The sequence below is a fragment of the Periplaneta americana genome, chromosome 5 (genome assembly GCF_040183065.1).
Source record: "Periplaneta americana isolate PAMFEO1 chromosome 5, P.americana_PAMFEO1_priV1, whole genome shotgun sequence".
Lineage (NCBI taxonomy): Eukaryota > Metazoa > Arthropoda > Insecta > Blattodea > Blattidae > Periplaneta > Periplaneta americana.
Genome location: NC_091121.1, coordinates 154,603,697 through 154,619,025, shown reverse-complemented (window position 1 = coordinate 154,619,025; position 15,329 = coordinate 154,603,697).

The window sequence follows — 15,329 nt, the reverse complement described above, 5'->3', positions numbered from 1 at the left end:
GCGGGAAAATGGATTTGGCTACTATTAGACGTAGTGGAGAAATTTAATGCAAATGTGGGAAAAGTAGAAAGATATATATTAACAAATGACAGATGAATTATTCATATTTCATATATTATATATAGAGAGCAATAGAAGGCTGCTGAAAGATGTTTCATTTCAATAAATAAGGGATTATAAACTGGAACTGGTTTCTTTTTCAGATTTTCAATTTCAGTCTCCATTACGACGCTATTGTTGAGGTTAGGGTTGATTTTAAAAATACGGTATGTTTTATTGCAAAACAATGTAAACTTTTGGCATGATATAAATTTTATAGGTTATAAAATCTCTTTTCAAAATAATATAAATAGTAATGGTATAAATTGTATCACTTTACATTGTAAAGCATATAACAATTTTAACAAATAAATTCCCATATCAAGCTGCAAGAAACAACAAAAAAGGGGGGGGGGAACAATGAACAAACATCAAAAGAAAATATGAACTTTAGGTGTTGTCCAGAAGGGAAACAAACATATACGTATGTACATAGAGAAAATTGTTTCCTCTATGGTAATTCAGCTGTTGATCAGACGGGACCTAGTGTGTCACCATATTTTCGTTAATCGCTATCGGGCCTGATCGCGATAAGTGCTAATCGCGATTAGTACTGTAGTCTGTCACCAGTATAAGTAAAAAATTGTAAACTTGTAGCAGAAAAAAAAGCAGAATAATTTATAAAGTAGGATATACAGTATTGGCAAAAAAAAAAAAAAAAAAAAAAACGGACCGACCCTTGTAGCTGATTTCAGAGCTTTGTTTACTCCAGAGCACGATAGACTGGTAACTAAGACTTCCGTGGTTCGAATCCTGCCTGGAAAGGAAACTTTTTTTTTGTTCCTTATTCAAATTTATTCCCAATACTTTTCGATATTTTACTACTTAAGTAACTTATTATTCCCAGAACATGAATTTTTACCAGCAATCGAAAAGTATTGGGAATAAATTTGAATAAGGAACAAAAAAAAGTTTCCTTCCCAGACAGGATTCGAACCATGAAAGTCTAAGTTACCAGTCTATCGTGCTCTGGAGTGAACAAGGCTCTGAAATAGCTACAAGGATCGGTCCGGTTTTTTTGTCACTACTGTACAGTATTTGTAAAAATGTTTGCTTCTGAAAGTTAAATATTAAGTGAATAAGTCACGGAAGCATTCCGTTAACGTCTATATAATATTAAATTTACTGCTAGACGAATTAAAATATTTATGACTTACGGGATTTAAAAAAGTAATGCACAGTATTTTGTTATTATATTAAGAAAATCAAGCAATTCAGACTTTATTTATAAAGTAAAATATGTGTCGCAATAATCTGTTATTTACATTGTTAAAGTACACAATATGTTATAAATTTAAATTATTAAAAGTTGTGCTTAGGCACACGAGAAAAAAAAAAACAAATATTTAATGAAATAGAAAATATTTCAGGAATGGAGATCCTCAATTCATCTCTCTTTTCTTGAAAAATGCTTCGATCGGTGATATCCCAGCAGAGTCTATTAACTTATTAGAGCAGTGGTCCTCAAAGTGAGGTCCGCGGACCCCTGGGTGTCCCCGAAGCTCATTCTGGGGGTCCACGAATATTCTGGATAGGGAAATTTTTTTCTTGCTTCAGAAGGATTTTTTATGTAACAGTATTGTCTCAAACGCATGGGCTATTGTTTGTACACAGGGCTGCAAAAGAAATGCAGAGTCGAAGACGGTATCGATTTGAAATATCGTGTTACGATGACTTCTCTTAGGAAACAATAGAAATAGAGATATACAGAAGGCTTTGCATGTAAACTCTATTATTTCTCTGTTATTACATCATACATCTTGTTAATTTTCAGTTCTGTGTCATTCTGTATTTATAAGAAATACAATTTTATATTTATAATAAAACTGATACTTTTTTTGTTAATACAATATGAAACTTGACCACCTCTGTGGTGTAGAGGTCAGCATGCTGGTCTCTTACGCAGAGGGCCCGGGTTCGATTCCCGGTCGGGTTGAATTTCCTGGTTGAGGTTTCATCAGAGTTTTTCCTCAACCGTAAAGCAAATTCCAGGAAATTGGGCCACATCATCCCTGAATATCACCGGCCTTATTCATCACCAAAATCATATTCATAACAAATCGGTAATACATATACAGTCGCCATCTAGTTCACAACACTAGAAACAGTCTCAACAATAGTACTCAGGCCTTCGGATTTCACACAGAAGATTTTTTTTTCAAATGCCACCAGGTTGTAATTCGACATTTCTGGTCTTCTCTCCTGGCAACGGCTTATTTGTAACCCACTTCTGAGGTTGGGGCGCCTGGAAGATAGTTACATTACCCCGATGATATGATAGGATGACTAATGTTTGGAACCAGGAGAGGTCTTAAACCTAAACTTAACCTAATTTCCGGACCATGAACGAACATAGAAACAATTTCTTTTAAGGAAAAATTCCTGTGTTCTAATCAGGAATCGACCCGGGACCTCATGAACTGTAGCCAGAAGTTCTGACCACTGGAAGATTAACTCGCGATATGACCAAAAATGTTAAAGCGAGTATAGATATCAGCTAGAAAAAAATATACAGGGTGTTCCGAAACTATTCGTTCAAAATAATACAGGAGGTAGAGAACATCAAAACAGATATATTTTGTAATGGTACATATGGTCCCTGAAGGCAATTTCTGACCCTAGGGACGATTTACACAGAAGGTAGTTTAGCATGCTAATTACATTAGTGGCATTCACAGGAACTGCTCGAATGCGCGACCATTAGCCTTCTTCTGTTTCCACAACGGTTTCATGCACCAGCTGCTTCATATGCCCCCAGAGGAAGAAATGGAGATACGTGAGGTCAGGTGACCTGGGTGGCCAGGCCACGGGGCTACCTCGGCCGATCCATCGATTCCTTATCGAAATATATTTGTTTTCATGTTCTCTACCTTCTGTATTAATTTGAACGAATAGTTTCGGAACACCCTGTATATGAAACTTAACTAGCCGTATATATAGATTGTAACAATATCAGCATCCATGGACAATAAGAAAGGCTGTGGAATACCATATAAACTGCAGTTTCACTATTTTCATGTAGTATTCTTATTAATGTTTTAAAATAAAAGTGTATATGAATAATTTAAAATCAATTCATATTAAATAATAACGTGAACATGTTATAATAAAAGTCGTAGGTATTTACATGTTTAAAAGAACTGATCTCAGGAAAATAGCTTTCCAACTCGTCTTGTTTGCTAAAGTCTTCGGAAAACGATATAATTTTGTATCGGCATTTATTTTGCACCCCAGTGTAATTTATAAATTTAATTATTGTTGTCGATAGCCTTCGTATGTTATTAAAGTTATTAACACCGTAAGACTGTACGTTTAAACAAAGTAACCACAACCATTTTATAAGTTTTGTCTACAATCAATAGTTGGCTTAATCGTGGTTATAATACGGATGAAGATGAACCTAGAGATTATTATCCGATTCCTAATTCTAATGGATTCAAAATCCCTTTATCAGATTGGAGACTCCGCGGTCTGACCAAAAAGGAGGAAGGCCAGCTTGTTGAGTATTCGTGCGACACTGTTTGGAGAAACGTTTAAGTGAATGTCGCCTTTTTTATTTTTGTCTGAAAGTTCATGCGGAACATAAAGAACTCTCGGAATGAGCCGTGAAAAATGATACTTTAAGCAGGCATTTTCTGATCTTTCCTTTATAAAAACTCTTAAAAAAGAAATCAATTAAATCCATTGGAAGACTTGAGATAAAAGGAAACTAATATTTATCCTAATTATAAAGACATTTTGAGCAAAAAAAAAAAAAAAAAAATTCCTCTTTCTCACTGAAGTAGAAAAGCTTGTAAAAATATACTTGTTTTTTTTTTTCAATACATTATACTAACTGCTGAGCCAGTTATACCTGAATCCACACTTTCAGAAGTCGAAATTGCGATAGAAAATCTCGAAAAGAATGTCTCGAGATATCGATCAAATTCCAGCAGAATTAATACAAGAGGGTGGAAGCGTATTAAGTAGCGAAATTTATAAGCTTGTACTTGCTATTTGGGAAAATTAAATTATACCACAACAATGGAAGAGTCCATAGTTGTACCCATTCATTCATTCATTCATTCATTCATTCATTCATTCATTCATTCATTCATTGTATTCCATAGATCTTACATGAGCAATGAAGCTTTAAGATGTGGAACAAGTCAAAATTTTACAATATTACAATTACAATTTGTACAAATTTTTACAATATTTTACAATTTTTACAATATTTTACAATTTTTACAGTTTTACAATTTAGTAATATTCTACAATTTTTACAATTTTGTGCAATTTTTTACAATATTTTGGCGAGATGTGGTGAGATGAGGTGAGGTCCGAGGATTCGCCAAAAGATTACCCGGCATTTGCCTTTTAGTTGGGGAAAACCTCGGAAAAACCCAACCAATCTTCAAGTAAGGGGAAAAGATTAACTGTAGTAACTTTCGAAGAATATCACTTTTGTTGACGTGAAACAAAATTTTGTCAAATATTCTTTTGAGAAGATTAACTCCATATGTAGATGCAATTATTGGGGATTATTAGTGTGATTTTAGGCGTACTAGACCGACATTTCTCAGATATTCTCTAGATACTGGAGAAAAATGGGAGTGTAAGTGCACAGTACATCAGTTATTCATAGATTTCAGAAAGGCATATGACTCGGTTAAGAAAGAAGTTTTATATAACATTCTTATTGAATTTGGTATTTCCAAGAAGCTAGTTCGAGTAATTAAAATGTGTCTCAGTGAGACATACAACAGAGTCCGTATAGGCCACTTTCTGACGTTTTCCCAATTGATTGCGGTCTAAAGCAAGGAGATGCACTGTCACCTTTACTTCATAACTTTGCTCTAGAATATGTCATTCTGATAATCCAGTAAAACAAGGAGGGTTTGGAATTGAACGGGTTATATCAGCTGCTTGTTAATGCGGATGTCGTGAATATGTTAGGAGAAAATCCACAAACGATTAGAGAAAACACGGGAATTTTACTTGAAGCAAATAATGAGATAGGTTTGGAAGTAAATCCCGAAAAGACAAAGTTTATGATTATGTCTCGTGATCAGAACATAGTACGAAATGGAAATATAAAAATTGGAAATTTATCGTTTGAAAAAGTTTAAAAATTCAAATATCTCGGAACAACAGTAGCAAGAGTAATATGCGTTACAAGAGCGGTATGTTTAAGTTTTCATGTTCGAGGAAAAGTTGAGGTTTTTTAATTTCCGAGAATTGAAAGAAAACATACCGCTCGTGTATCGTACATTATTTTGTGCGAAGATCGTTTATTACATACCTCATAGAGGAATTTCTAATTAGTTGCAATGAAATCTCCATCTTGGTTTCTGTTCAATGACGGCAACTTTGGAAAACAAATGTATCTGTCTTCAACATTGTTCCTATAAAATGTTTTCTGTGTTTACTATACTCCAGCAGACCGTGATATACGTCTGTCTTTTTTTTTTCCCCAGTCTATGATGAGTCTGGAATCTTGTTGATTTTGTCACGGCTTCCTTAATGTTACTTGCATTACAAATGCAGTAACTTCTGTGGTGTTGTAGAGTTTACTTAATTTTTGAAAATATTTAAAAACAAAAATTAACAGTGCAATTTAGGTGAAATTGCAGTGGTAAGTTTCCAATTTATAATTATTACTATATTGAACGTCTCTAAAAATAATATGTTAAAAGCCTAAAGCAGTAGAATCAATATGTCACTTAAGCGGTAAGAAGAGGGAAATTATTATGTGTGTTAGGTTGGGAATACTGAATGTGGAATTTAAGACTTTCCGCGGATTGGTTTTGTGCGGAAACCAAGCAAATACGTACGATCTCGCACAATAGTAATATGCGTTACAAGAGCGGTATGTTGAAGTTTTGATGTTCGAGGAAAAGTTTGAAAAAGCGAAACGTAGATGAGCTTTTTTAATTTCCGAGAATTGAAAGAAAACATACCGCTCGTGTATCGTACATTATTTTGTGCGAAGATCGTTTATTACATACCTGAAAAAGGAATTTCTAATTAGTTGCAATGAAATTTCCATCTTGGTTTCTGTTCAATGACTGCAATTTTGGAAAACAAAAATATCTATCTTCAACATTGTTGCTTTAAAATGTTGTCTGTGTTTACTATACTCCAGCAGGCCGTGATATACGTCTGTCTTTTTTTTCCCCCCCAGTCTATGATGAGTCTGGAATTTTGATTTTTTCACGGTTTCCTTAATGTTACTTGCATCACGAATGCAGTAACTTTAGTGGAGTTGTAGAGTTTACTTAATTTTTGCAAATATTTAAAAAGAATAATTAACAGTGCAATTTAGGTGAAATTGCAGTGGTAAGTTTCCAATTTATAATTATTACTATATTGAACGTCTCTAAAAATAATATGTTAAAAGCCTAAAGCAGTAGAATCAATATGTCACTTAAGCGGTAAGAAGAGGGAAATTATGTGTGTTAGGTTGGGAACACTGAATGTGGAATTTAAGACTTTCCGCGGATTGGTTTTGTGCGGAAACCAAGCAAATACGTGCGATCTCGCACAAAATAATATAAATGACACTCTGGGGGAAATTAAACTCGGTATAAATATTGACGACTTTGAAGGGGTCCGCGAAAAACTGATCTGTGGAAGGGGTTCCGCAGTGCTAATACGTTTGGGAACCATTACTTAGAGAACTGCTCCTGTTCGAGAATTAACTACTACCCGAAGTAATCTGGAAGACTGTCACATCTAGCAGTAAGTAGATGAAAGTACGGACGCTTGTGGTCGCCATAAGCCGAACTTTGTCGTAGCGAGACTAAGCTACAGCGAGCTGGAAAAGCCTTATTTGATAGCTTGCACACTCTCAGAAAATCAACAAATCCTATGTGGCGCGTTCTGTTAACGATGTTCTAATAAATGTACTGTGGCAAGAAAGAGATAACGAGGACAGATTTCATCTTCTATTTTCAAATGTTGCAGCTTATATGTTACTCTGTGCTTCAGCTTTAAACATTTTATCCACATATAATTCACTTGTTTTGTGCGTGGGCTAATAAAATAGCAGTGATACAACAGTTTTCAGAATTAAACACTGCATTACAACACGCATCTATAAGGAGAAACTACCAGATCTTCCATTTTCTCCCAATTCCAAACTGACCCTCTTGGTACGTGAATAGATGCTACTTACTTTATTTTATTATGGTAATTTAAGTGTTGTTAAAGAAGTTGACGACAGAATAAGAATGATGATGTATTAATCCAACTTTTACAGGAGATTTTAAAAAGTAAACACTGCAGAGGGACTTGAATTTTTTGTCGTGTATTTAACGACGTTGCATCAATTATTAGGTTATTAAGCATTGCTGAAATAGGTGACAGCTAGATGGTATTCAAGCGAGATGAAGACAGGAGTTCGCCACGGATTACCTGACACTTGTCTGACAGTTGGAGTAAACCTCGGAAGAAACTCAACATGGTAATCAGCCCAAGCGTAAAAACATAGGCTACGTGCTACGCACCGGGTTTCCCCTTCTTCCTTTCTCCTCCTCCTCCTCCTCCTCCTCCTCATCATCATCATCATCATCATCATCATCATCATCATCATCATCATCATCATCATCATTATCCATTTCCTACACTACACTTACACGAACATTTACACATACACTTACCCTAGCACATGACATAACACTCCACAGTTACACATCATGCATAACATGGCCAACCAAAGTGGTGTGCACACTTGAAAAATGGATCACAGTTCTGCCATCTATTGTATTGTATTATATTTATTGACATTGCATGGTATTCGTACATTACTTTACAGCTAGAATATGGAACAAGTCAAAAAACTTAATGCTACTGTACAGTATTATAAAATCTTAATTTATAGTAACAGTCTAGTTGGAATATATACAGAAGAGATTTACAATATAGTCCACCAGTACAACACAACGTTTTAGTATCAATTTCATGAAGTGTTATTGAATGTCATGAATTCACCTACAGAATAGAAGGCGTGAGAAATTAGGTACTTCTTTAATTTGGCCCTAAATAATTTTATGTTTTGAGTTTCATGTTTTACATCGATAGGAAGGCTATTAAAAATATTTACTGCCATCTAACGCACTCCTTTTTGATAGCACGATAGACCGCAGCATACGGAACTCGAATCACGCAAGTGAAGTCGGTAAGCATTGAATACACACACACGATTGTGGAATAAAGTTAATATCACGTGAAATTAAATATAAAAATAAAAAATAGTCAGGAGCGGGACTTGAACACTGTAACATTTATTATGTACTGGTAAGAAATCATAAACGAGGTATGACACACTTCGACAATAAGCCTTTGCCAATGTCCTTTGCACATGCATTATTATAATTATAATTATTATTATTATTGTTATTATAATTTTATTGTTGCTATAATTATTATTATTATTGTTATTATAATTACTATTATTATTGTTATTATAATTATTATTGTTATTATATTGACTATTATTATTATAATCATTATTAGCATTATTATTTTTATTATTATAATTGTTGTTATTATTATTATTATTACTTAAATTATTATTGTTATTGTTATTATTATAATTATTATTATTGTTATTATTATAATTATTATTATATATGTTATTATAATTGTTATTACAATTATTGTTATTATTATTATTGTTATTATTATTATTATTATAATTGTTATTATTATTATTACTAAAATTGTTATTATTATTATTATTATTATTATTATTATTATTATTATTATTATTATTAATATTATCGCTAGCAGCAACAAAAATTACCCCTGATCATTCCCAGGAGATCTTTAATGCTATACTTGTTTAGTGATAACTTCTCTGCTATTCAGTATTCCACTTTTATAAGATGTTCAGCCTGTTGAGCTCTTTCTATTAACATAAATATGATATATGATCTTAGAAAAGTCAATTAATTCGTTATTGCATACCATTCGCCATTCGTTGTTCACCTTAATAGAACCATAATAGTTCTCGAGAGCTTAGTTAAAAAAACTTCTCATTCTTCATTCATTTATTTATTCAAAAACCAAGTTCCTGGTACGTTTGTTAAGATATGTACATCTGATTAAAGTTTAATAAAATTTAATGACATATACTGTAAGCATATATTATATTTGACGTACAAGTACGCTTTATAATTCTCTGACTTGACTTACATAATTACTATACTTAATAAGAACGCAAGGACAAGTTAAATTATGTAATTTTCTATTAGTAAGCATTTGACAGCTATTCACGTCTTGACTATGTTTGGATTAGGGCTAATACGTAAATGGCAAATAAGGATTAGTAGTGAAAATGAAGTGTCAGTGCTTTGGGTTGGTGTTTGACAACTCATGTAATGCAAGTTAAATTAAGTACGTAATATTATTTCATGGTAGCATACTTTCATTACCTTTGTAGTAAGAACAAGTACGCATCAAAACTGTAAGGAAGTTTTAATTGGGTAAAGGAATACTGTATAAAAGGAAGAGCGGGCGCCTGCAGCTGAAGAATTATATTGAACACTCGCCTTCTCAAAAACGGGATATTCTTCATCTCTGTCCGACACTGGTCTGTGTAAGACTTTCTTTACGTTTAAAGCATACCCTGCAACAAAACTTACAGTAGCGTATTAAAAGCGTAATTGAGAACGTATTGAGAATCTTGTTCGCTGGTGTCGGGTGTTAATTTTGGTTTTGCTCTCTAAAGAAGAATTCAGGAACTGTTAAACTTCGACTTTGAGTGGAAGATACCATCGTGAATTCTAGTCTTGCCTCGAATATGGAGGTTTGTCCGTTGTGTCATGTTATCTTGAAGAAAGGTTCAGTGTTGTGCAAACACCATCATGGGAGTCCCATCAGATTTACATGTAGTAAAATTGTCCTTTTGTTATTTTTTAGACTATCAATATATGAAATGGGTAAAATTCTGCATGAAGAAAGAAAGAAGTACAGGAATAAAGAAATAATAATAGATTAAATCCAACGTCTAATCAGATCACTTTTTAAAGCAACTAGTTCATACATCACGTCTAACAGAAAACTGTTAAATTTATTTCCGTTGCATCTCCAAACTTATTTATCAAATGTTATGACCAGGGCCAGGAAGTTCATGCATTCGCATATGTTTTTCCATTGACTATAATTAATTGTTGTTTAATTATTTTCACGAATCATCAAAATTGAAGCTTGTTGTTTAGTCATATTATATTATATTATATTATATTATATTATATTATATTATATTATATTATATTATATTATATTATATTATATTATATTATATTATATCATATCATATCATATCATATTATATTATATTATATTATATTATATTATATCATATTATGTTATATTATATTATATTATATTATATTATATTATTATATAATATATTATTTTGTTATATTGAGGAATTACTTGTCAATAAGTTTATTACGCACAATATACTTAACTTTATTTCAATCGGTAATTATGTATGGAATTATAGGATGGGATAGCTTATTTAAATCTAATTTTAATCCACTTTATTTATTACAGAAGAAAATAATTTAAATATGTGTTCATAAATCTATTTATTTTCCATCTCAACAATTGTTTTTATACTTTAATGTTCTTAAAATAAGACAAATTTATTATATTATATTAATAAAATTCATACATAAAAATCTAAATAATTTTGAATTGTATTCTCATAGTTATGAAACAAAAGGTATGAATTCTTCAAGATTGTTTGAACCAAAATGCAGCACTGCTACAGTATTTAATCATAGTAGTAATTTAAGTCCAAGAATATATAACAAATTTATATTTAGGCCTAAATATCCTAATCGTGTCAATTTTCATAGTTCTAGTATTAAATTTAAAAAAATTATGTATGGATTTTATAAAAATTGAAAAATTGTAAATTTAAATGTATATATTCTTATTGCGTAGTAGACATAAGACAGATTGTATTATATACTTCTTAATTTCAATATTTTATGATTTTCAAATTTACATTTGAACAATTTTTTTTACATTTCCTTTATCAGTAAATTGGTTTACTATAATGGATGTCTTATTAATTGCTGGCAATTCGATTTTGTATTAATATAAGATTATATATATATATATATATATATATATATATATTAATTATTCCGCTCGTGAGCACGAGTTCTACTCTTTCAGGGGCGAGCTAAAGTTTTTCTGTTTATATTATAGCTTATGTTACAATTATTAGTAAAATAAATAAATAAATAAAAAATAAAATAAAAACTGACCGAAGGCAGGTTTGAACCTCATAAGTAACATCAATAAGGCATCACTCATGAGACAACTAGGCCAGGAGATAATGGCGTAGAATGTCTAGTTTCTTTTCCCCTCCAATGCATACATCTCTGATTAGCTACATACTACACTAATAATACTTCAGATGCATACGAACATTTGTTTTTCCTCTGACAAGGGAAGGGTTTCGGCTCGAACAGCAATTTTTGGTTAAAAATTTGTAGAGGCTTACCTCACAATGGTAATGAAGTCCGTAAAAGCATTCATTTGTGTAACCCTCCGTTTGGTTGGTATTGGTCAATATACTTCTTTAAAAATGTACATGAGGATTCTCTATAAAATGCATGAAACAGCATGGAGCAGAGCAATAAGCACAACACGCAGAAGCAACACCAGAACAATCTTATGAACCACACTCCATTGGCGAAAAATCAAATGCCACCTGAATTACATTTTTGAAGTCCGAGACTTGTTCAGGATTCACATAACCAGCTGACTGTCAGGAATACTGAAGCATAGGGCGGTATGCTGGAGCAGACACCTGATTATGAATAACAGAGTGCATTTTCATTATAAACACTCAATTTCCCAAGTTAAGTTCTGGATTCTCTGCAAGAGTCCTTATGCAATCTGTTATCCTCCGAGCATATATTTTGTATTGTCTAAGCAAATAGATATTCAGAGGCTGGAAATATTTAGTTTTTGTAAGTGGAATGATCATACATTCTATGTCCTAGCCTTGGAATGATTCATTTATTAAGGTTGTGTCCTTGTGCGCATTCAATGACTCTCACAACAGTTTAGCTACAATATTTTCAGACAGAACGTTGGAGAAAAATGTTCTTAAATGGGCTTTAGACATTTTACCACTCGCACTAGCTTCTAGGCTAGGCTAGGCTAGGCTAGGCTAGGCTAGGCTTACGGGTAAGGTGTCCCATCCCCTTAATTTGTGTAGTGCTATCCCCACCCCTCAACTTGTACAGTGATCTCCCCACCCCTCAACTTGTACAGTGCTCTAACAGACAAACCACACATTACACAAACGAATGCTTTTGGGAGCTTTACAGAGATGTAAAGATGGGCCTATATACAAATTTTTGGAATCGAAATTCCTGTTCGAGCCGAAACCCTTCCCTTGTGAGATGTACTGCCTGATGATAAATATGAAACCAAATTTTGTTGATATATTTTGTATATGTTGGCTCGTTTTTATAAATGCATAATATATCATGATATTCATATTATTATGGCATATTTTAGTGTTAAAGATCATTAAAGCTGATTTTATGTTGTATAAAAATACAGTGTTTGGATTTTTAAAAATAAAAGTATCATATTCTCTTTTTTTTTAAACTGGTACCTATTGAATGAAATTATTATAATTATTTTTACCAGGAAGGTATTGAAAGTTTCGCGTAACACCTAGAGAATCTCACGACACACCGGTTGAGAATCACTGATGTAAAGCATGGGAATGTTTATCGCTTTGTTTCTCGGTTGGGGATTCACATGCTTCAACTTCTCAACCATAAACAATAAAGATAAAATCGTTACCTTCAATATTAAATTGTCCAAAATTTCTGATTAAGAAAAATATATTTCCTGAAGGAATAGGTAAAAGATCCTAGACTATGTTGTTGATGCAGGTCTTTAAAGCATTACAGTGTACGAATCATGCAGATATTTAATTGCATATTTTATTATGCAAATGCTTTACGGTTTTAAAAACAAATAATGTAACTTTGATATTAATTTTACAGGTAATTATTAGCTATTTTAATATTCTGAATAGTGAATAACTAGTTATACTATAAACCCATAGAACAGGTAATGAGTTTCAGTTACTTAGGAACAAAAATAACAAGCAATAAAAATTTGGAGAAAGAAGTAAGAGAACAGAATACTAAAGCAAACATAATATCAGGATATCTAAGAGATGTAATTTGGAAAAATAAATACATGAACATAGAAAGCAAGGTCAGAATATATAAAACTTGTATAAGGTCAATATTAACATATGCAACAGAAACTCGATCAGAAAAAAAAAAAAACTGCAAAAATGATGACAACAGAAATGAGGACATTACGAAGTATTGCTGGCGTTACGTTATATGGCAGACAGACGAATGATGAGATTAGGGAAAAATGTGGAGTGCAGGACGTGACAAAATGGATCAAGACTAGAAGAAAAGGATGGCGGGATCATGTATTAAGGATGACGGAAGACCGACTCCCGAAAATCGCAATGAAAGGAAAATTGGACATCCCAAGATCTTTGGGACGACCCCCTAAACCAGACCTGCACAAACAGCGCTCCTTCGGAGCGGGAGAGCGGCGTTTACTACTCGCCGAAACGGAGAGGAAGATACGTCAGAATGACATAGACTTACTCTAGGTAGAGGAGAGGGAAACGACCACTCAGCTTTCTAGTGGAGTGCAGTGTGTAGGCCTATTCTCAGTAACTGTTTCACGTTGGTTATCTACTGCTACAATACAGTATGGAGGAATCTAAAAGACGGAACATAACATTTAACATTTAACAATTTACAGCTCGAACTTATTGATCTTCAATGTGACCTAAGGGCTAAAGATCGTTTGAATAATACTACTAGCCTGGTTCAGTTTTACGAGACTAAACATTAGCAATAATATCCACGACTACACAGGCTGGCTGTGAAAATGATTGCTATGTTTGGCTCAACATTTATATTTGTGAGCAACTGTTTCCTATAATCAGCTTTAATAAAGGCAGACATCGAAATCTGTAACTGATGTTTCATTACGATCAGTAGGCTACTGTTCCTTTCAGCTGCTAACAGCATAAAACCTCATTTTCATGTACTGATAAATAAAAATATAACAAAATGATATTGTACATTTAAGTAGCTATAGAATATCTATTATTTCTGTAAAATAAATATTTCTTTATTAATTAATAATACTGTAAGATAGTTTTGTAAACACTGAACGGAAATTCATTTCATGAACATCTTGTGTACATTTTGTACGAGATCACCCCTTCTTCCCGTCCAGCCTTATACAGAGCGCAGCTAATAGCTGCATTCCGCTCATGAGCTGTGAGCCGGCTCGGAGAGCGCAAACCTTGTGCAGGCGTGGTCTAAACGGTGGAAGGAAAGTTGAACACCAACATCAGATTAAGACAGCAAAGTTGGAAAATACAGGATTTATCCTAAAACACGAGGAAGAAGAAGAATAACTAATAAATATTTACCCTCGTGTAAAGATTAAGAAGCTTAAAATTGAGATAAAACCTAATAATTTTATCCTTCTAGGGAGAAGAGCTAAAAATATCAATATTCATGCACGTACAGAAGAATTATAAAAACACATACTTAGTGGTCAGTAATAATATAATAATAATAGCCTAATAATAATAATAATAATAATAATAATAATAATAATAATAATAATACATTATTCAGCGTGGCAATTAATGTTTCTATATACTCCTAATTGAACCGTTGTCCAAAGTAAACATATTACATTTTGTCCGACGGAACAACAAAAAAGTTCTCCTTCTCATTCTTTTCAAACCACCTCTTACTGCTTGTAGAGACAGAGTTTGTAGAGCGACATGATACCGCCACTGTTTGCCTTCAATACGTGAATGAAACGCACAGCAATGTACAGGAAACTCCTTGTACGCGTTTGAATGTCTGTGATTACACGATGTAATCACGACACCCGCTTTGGTCACCGCTAATCTAAGGACACAAATCCACTAAGTGCGCAATCTTAGGAGCATTTACCTTATATTAAGCTTGAAAAGTTTTGCTTATTTAGCTTTTATAGTAGCTGAGATATAAAAAAATTAATTGCACTAAATTTTTGCAGGCATGTGGTGTACCTCCCCCTTAAATCGGATGCATTCATGTTTCTTTCACAGTCTCTCAGATGTGATACAGTCTTCCGACACTTACATCAATCTCCCA